Source organism: Lichenostomus cassidix, chromosome 1 (genome assembly GCF_008360975.1).
Source record: "Lichenostomus cassidix isolate B80296 chromosome 1, HeHo_3.0, whole genome shotgun sequence".
NCBI lineage: Eukaryota > Metazoa > Chordata > Aves > Passeriformes > Meliphagidae > Lichenostomus > Lichenostomus cassidix.
In genome coordinates this window covers 32,112,573-32,119,252 of record NC_139479.1, presented here as the reverse complement: position 1 = coordinate 32,119,252, position 6,680 = coordinate 32,112,573, and positions in this window count along the sequence as shown.

The following is a 6,680-nucleotide window of genomic DNA, read 5'->3' as shown; positions in this document are numbered from 1 at the left end:
TACATGTGCTCCAAAGGATCAAGCAAGGGTTTTGAGCATGTGAGTCCTTGCCGCTTCTTATGGGTGCTGCTACTTGTTGGCAACAGGGAATCTGTGTATTTCCTAATGGGAGATTCTGCAGCCTTTGGAGTTAACAATGTGGTTCATAAGCTTAGGAGAGGGAACAAAAGGAACAGAGGTGGTGGGAAACCCAGACTTTTGAATCTGTATAATATCTTCAAGTGCTGCGAACTTTCTGATGACTTCTATCCATCTTCAAATCGACAGGATTTCACGCTCACTTTGTATTGTGCAGAGCCATTGTTGACATCACCGTTCTTCAACATTGTTTTCTATATTTCCTTGTGCCGAGTAATTGCTCTTGTCCCTTTGTCTCATTTGTTTTTCTTTTCTGCAGAACAGGAGTTGTCCTGAGAGAATTCTTTATGTTTGCAGCAAAGTTATGTCCTACAGTGGATATTATAGATTTATTTCATACCTGAAATTGCCATTCATTTTTTCATCTCAAAGAACAATCTCTTCTTCTTTGGCAACACCTTCCTTGAACTAAGTTTTCATGAGTTCTCCTGTATCCCTTAAAAGAGAAAAAGAAAGTCTAATGTATTTCCACCTAGTCTGTCAGTACAATTCTTGTACTGCCAGGTCATAATTCTAAAAGAAAGAAATGATTGGGAAACTAAATGTAATCTGAGATAGTAAATTTTAAATTAAGGGACCAGCACATCATTTGAATGCAGTGCAATGTATGAGCATTTCCATCAAGCTGAAACATGATTCACGATTGGCTGCACACCGGCATAAATGTTCTTTGGTGCTCTCTTGCTGCAGGTCCTATAATTCAGACCCTTTTACAGCCTCAGGACCAAGCTGGAGCTTTCTAAAGAATAGTTTTCAAGAATGATAATTGCAGATCTGTCATGCAGTAGGGAATGCTGCAGAGAAATTCAGTGAGGAAGGGAGACCTGCAATTTTCGAGAAAAAATCATTATTGCCTCTAAGGACAGTTGAATGAGAAATAACTGTTCCATGACATGTTAAGAAGCAGCTGGAGATCAAGCTCAATTTGTAGATGAAATACTTAAAAGGTGGACTGGAAAACAGAAAAATGTGTCTGTTGCATTTTCCTTTCCTTGGTGTGTAAGATCTTTTAAAGATCAGTGAATCCCTTCCCTTCCCTTCCCTTCCCTTCCCTTCCCTTCCCTTCCCTTCCCTTCCCTTCCCTTCCCTTCCCTTCCCTTCCCTTCCCTTCCCTTCCCTTCCCTTCCCTTCCTTTCCCTTCCCTTCCCTTCCCTTCCCTTCCCTTCCCTTCCTTCCCCTCCTCCCCTCTCCCTCCCTCCCTCCCTCCTCTCCCTTCCCTCCCTCCCCTCCCTCCCTCCTCCCCCTCCCTCCTCCCCTCCCTCCCTTCCCTTCCCTCTCCCTCCCCTCCCCTCCTCCCTCTCCCCTCCCTCCCTCCCTCCTCCCCCTCCCCTCCTCCCTCCCTCCCTCCCCTCCCTCCCCTCCTCCTCCCTTCCCTTCCCTTCCCTTCCCTTCCCTTCCCTCATTCTACCCTTTCAATCAGGTACCTGAAACAATAATGCTATCCAAACACATAGCTAGCAACCTGGCCCCCTTACTCCACTTCCTCCATTTACTGGAAAAAACTTATTAATGTGGGGGTCATCATTATCTGGGCCTTTCAGGGCCTTATCAACAAACTTAAAGGAATCTGAAACAATATAGTAAAGCAAGAAATAAGAGGCAGTTAAAACCAGAAGTCATGTGAACACCATCACAGTTACTTTTAACACAGACATGAGCAGAGTTTTGTAGGTAGTATAGTGCAATCATCTGTTACAAAGAAGAAACAGTTGTAAGGGAAGGTCTCTCTGTAGTGCAAAAAACATATCCTCCATATTTATATATATTTTTTAACTAATTTAGGAAAACAGGAGAACAGATGTGAAAAGGGAAAAACTTGTTTAACTTCCTGACTGGAGGAGGAAATGACATCCTATGAGGTATCTGTAGGAACAAATGTCCATCCACTTGCTGCTGACAGGGCTGATGACTGGTCTGCTGGGGAACCTGTTTTCTTCCCTCCCTGGCTGCAAAATCACTCCCCAGGAGGCCCATTTTTTGCTTTTGGATTTTCTTCATCTTGTTCTGCCCCTATCCCCCAGCTTTCTGAAGCACAGCAAACTTTCTTTCCTTCACCTGTAAAATTTGCTATGTGTTTTCATCACTCTGTGTGGCAGTATTTTCATATCAGAGAACATCTTAGAATTCCTTGCCATTTCTCTGAGACTTGCCAAGTCTCCTCACTGACTTTTATCCCCTCTTTCTTCTTCCGATCCCTGTCTGACTCCAGGCTGTTCTTTCACTTCGAAAAGAAAAGCCAGACACAGTGTGAGACCCAAAGCCTGGGATGTCTCTGACCTGAATGTCATGCCTGTTAGTCAAACTTCAATAATTTCTTTGTTAGAGCACCTCATGACAGAGGATTTTTATTTTGCAGAATCAGTTATCCAAACTATCACTGCATTATGTTTATGCTGATCTGTCTCCTCCCAGTAATGCATCTAAACTATTCCTTAATTTTATGTTCTTCAAAGAAAAAAAAAAAAAGGACACTGCAAAACCCAGAGGCCACCTAAAAATTTCCGTTTTTCAGAGAGTGTTGGCTGTATTTCTGTCTTTCAAGCCAGTACAAGTTTTGCTGACAGAGTAGTGATTTGGTGGATTGCAAAGAAGATAAAGAATTTCAAGGTGTCAAAGCAAAACAGTTTAAATCTTGCTTAACTGAAGACAAAGAAAAAGAAAGTTTGTTGTTTTGTTTTTTTAACTTGGTTTTCATCAAGTAAGCTAACTTTTCTGTTTCCCCAAGCATGTCATATCTTTCCGTGTAAATCACTTTGGAAGGTGGATGTGCTTGTTCAGATTCAGCAATTTCAATGTCTCTGTCATTCTGGTATCAGTGACATCAGCTGATACCAGCAGTTTTAGTGCTGGATGGCATTTAGGTACAAACTGCATCTGACTGGGGATATATGGAAGTTTTCATACAGTCTGGTTTCCCTAACTGAAAAAAAGCTTAGACAGAAGCTAAAACTCCTTCTGAAGAGGCTGATCTTTATCCAAAGAATACAAATGGCCTCTTAAATTTCCAATAACCTCCAGAAGAAAGAAGTCTGATCCTGATCTAAATGCTAAGTAACTGATGATATCTTCCTGAACAGGCTTTTGACATAAGAAAATTACAAGAAATAAACCCAAAATTATTCATAAGATTAGTTGCAAATCTATTCAGCTGCTTTTATTTCAGAGCAGATTATGATTCTGATATTTCAAAGTTGCTGAAAAAATGCAGGGACAAACTCATGCTGGAAATGAATAAGTGGTATTTCTCAGATTTCTGGGAGATGGCACGCACAATTGCAGATGAAACAACAGATTATGTCACACTAGCAGGTGGTTAAAAGCAAAGCCAAACCCATCTGAAAGTGTTATAAAATCTCTCAATCAGTCAAGGAATTTTTCAAATAAGATTTGAAATACATATGTTCTGATACCCTCCTGGGCTATTATCCCCCTAAGCCACAAGCATGCTATCACCATGAAACTAAAACTCCCAAACTGGTATTTTTCCAGTTGTTTTTCAGCTCCGTGGACAAAGAGGACTCCTCTTATCACACATTTCAAGGATAGGCATTCTGCAAATGCAGTGAGTTTTTTTGGCTTACTGGCTCAGTGACTTAACACAAAGGAAGAACAAGCAGAACCTAAGTGGGAACTCGTCATGGTTTAACCCCAGCTGGCAAACAAGCCCCACTTAGCCACTCACTCACTCCCCCAGCAGCACTACTGAGGAAAGAATGGAAAAGGTAAAAGCAGAAAACTTGTGGGTTTAGACAAAGACAGTTTAATAGGGAAGACAAAAGCCATCACTCCAAACATCCTTCTTTCCCTCCTTCCCCACCTCTCCCTACATACTGAGCATGATGCCATATGGTCTGGAATATCCCTTTGGTCAGTAGGGGTCACCTGTCCCTGCTGTGTCTCCTCCCAACCTCCCATGAACTCCCAGTCTCCACACCAGCCTGGCAGTAGGAAAAGCAGGAAAGACCTTGGCTCTGTGTAAGCCCTGCTCAGGAATAATTAAAAATGTCTCTATATTATCAATCCTGTGTTCAGCACAAATCCAAATCACACACCTGTACTAGGCCTTGTGAAGAAAATTAACTCTACCCCAGCCAAAACTAGCACAGAACTTCACTTGGATTTATATATAAAGTTTGGATGTTTACAACACAAAGAAATATGTGAGAAGTTTACCTTTTGCATGTTTCTTCTGATTCAAGCTTCTTTAAGTTGCTCACAGATATTTGCAGTCTTTCTCAGCTGTACAGAAATATAATTTCCTTGCCTTTATTAAGAGATTTTTGTAGTTACGTATTGGGACACTTTTTTCCTACTAGTCTTTTCCATTCCTTACTCTATTACCTACTGAATGACAATATGTAGTGTGGTATTTCATAACAAAATTATTCCATGCTATTTAAAATATTTTAAAGCATTGTTGTGAAACCCCATTATTAATAATTGCCTTTTTTCTATTCAAAACAACAGAAAGCAATGGCTAAGAATGTGAAAAAATGAAGTCAAAAATATAATTAGGAAAGGTCTGCATTTGGCCTGAATCAAAATAATAATAAAACAATATTTTGCATCATAAAGAGACTTAGGCCTTTGGGCAACTATCTGTGATTAATACTCTGTATAGATTTTCCTTTTTTTTCTCTTTGTTTTGTTTGCCTCATAGCAATTTGCAGTTGCAGGGGAGCCACCTAATCACTGCCTCAATTCCTACTTCTGTAAAATAAGGGGTTTATTACCATGCTTAATCCATTTTTGTACAGATGAATGATGAGTCTTGTACAAGTTTTCTTTTTCTTTTGGTAGCTCTTGAATAGAGAATATGGTCTTTTTTCCTGAGTTTTTCAAGAGAAAATTTGTTGCTGGGAGAAACTTCTGCTGTAATACAGCCATTGCTCACCTAAGCATTCGTGGAAGAAGTTTCTGCCTTTCCCTTTCTTCTATTCCCTTCCCCTTTTGGCAAACACAACCTTGCTGGGCACCTAGAGCACAACCTGCTGCTGCTAGGGCAAACCTGAGAAAATGTTTCTTTTGGCTGCTTGTTGGCAGACACTGTATGAGTAGTAGAGGAAGATTCTTTGTTTCATTGCTGCAGTGATCTGAGAAAAAAAAGGTAGAAAAAAAGGCAGAGCAGATGTGCAGGGCTTGAGCTGAAGAAGACAAGAAATTTTGCTGGATACACAGGGAATCTTGCACTCCTGAACCCCATCTGGTGAGCAGGGGACCCTTGTGATGCCATCTGGTCACCCAGCAGCCAACATAGATGAGGAGGGGATCATAGAATCATTTAGGCCAGAAAAGACCCTTAAGATCACTGCGTCCAATCATAAACCCAGCACTGCCCAGTTCATTACTAAAACATCCCCCCAGGTGCCACAGCACACATATTTTAAATATCTTCAGGGATGGTGACTCAAGCACTTCCCTGGAGAGCCTGTTCCAATGCCTGACCACCCTGACAGTGAAGAAATTTTCACAAATATCCAATCTAAACCTCTCCTGGTGCAGTTTGAAGCCATTTCCTCTTGTACTGTCACTTGCTACTTGGGAAAAAAGACTGATCTTTTCATGCCACTCTTTCTGCCCCCTTACAACCTCCTTTCAGGTTGTTATAGAGAGGGATAAATTGACCCTGATCCTCTTTTCCTCCAGGCTAAATAACCCCAGCTGCCTCAGCTGTTCCTCACAGGACTTGTGCCCCAGACCCTTCACCAGCTCTGTTGTCCTCCTCTGGATGTGCTCCAGTGCATCAATGTCCTTCTTGGAGTGAGGGACCCAGAACTGGACACAGGATTCATGGTGCGAATATTAGAGCAGCAAGAGTGACACCAGGTCTGCAGACAGCCCTGGCAAGAACCCCTAGGGTTCTGTGTATGTTTTGTATGATTGTGTTCTTCTGCAACCTTACCATTAATTTCCCTTCAATTGTATCATATTTAATTTTCACGTAAGAACCTCAAACATCATCTGGACCTACTCATGCAACCGGTTCCTCGGATTAAAATTAAGCTGTAGTGCCTGTTTTTGAATTAGCCTATTTTTCGTCTGTTTAATAATACAGGGAAAATGATCACCGCTTTTGTGCCTGTATGAGGTGGTTCCTAAATTTTAGGAGAAAAACTTAATGCACTGGATCTGACAGTGTGTGAGGTGAGGCTACAGCAGCTCCATGCCCCAAGTCCAAGCAGTAGTGAGGCTAAAGATGCATTCCCAGTTAGCACAGTTACACACAGCACATATATGCATCATGATATACATGACATACATGTTGGCCACACATATCACAGGCAGAAACACAGAACACTCATATGAGAACACACAGTTTTTCTTTGGTATAGTAACAAGAGTGTTGTAGAGAGATAATATAACAAGTGTTGAATGTAAATTATTCTTTAGAAATTACAGCAGGCTCCAAGGACAAGCAATTAAAAAACTATGAAAGCATCTTTACAATGAGATTGAAAAAATAACAGTTTATTTCAGCTGGAAATAAAAAGTGCTGAGGAACAAAAAATGTAGCTGTTTTCATAAATTATAGAACACCTAAT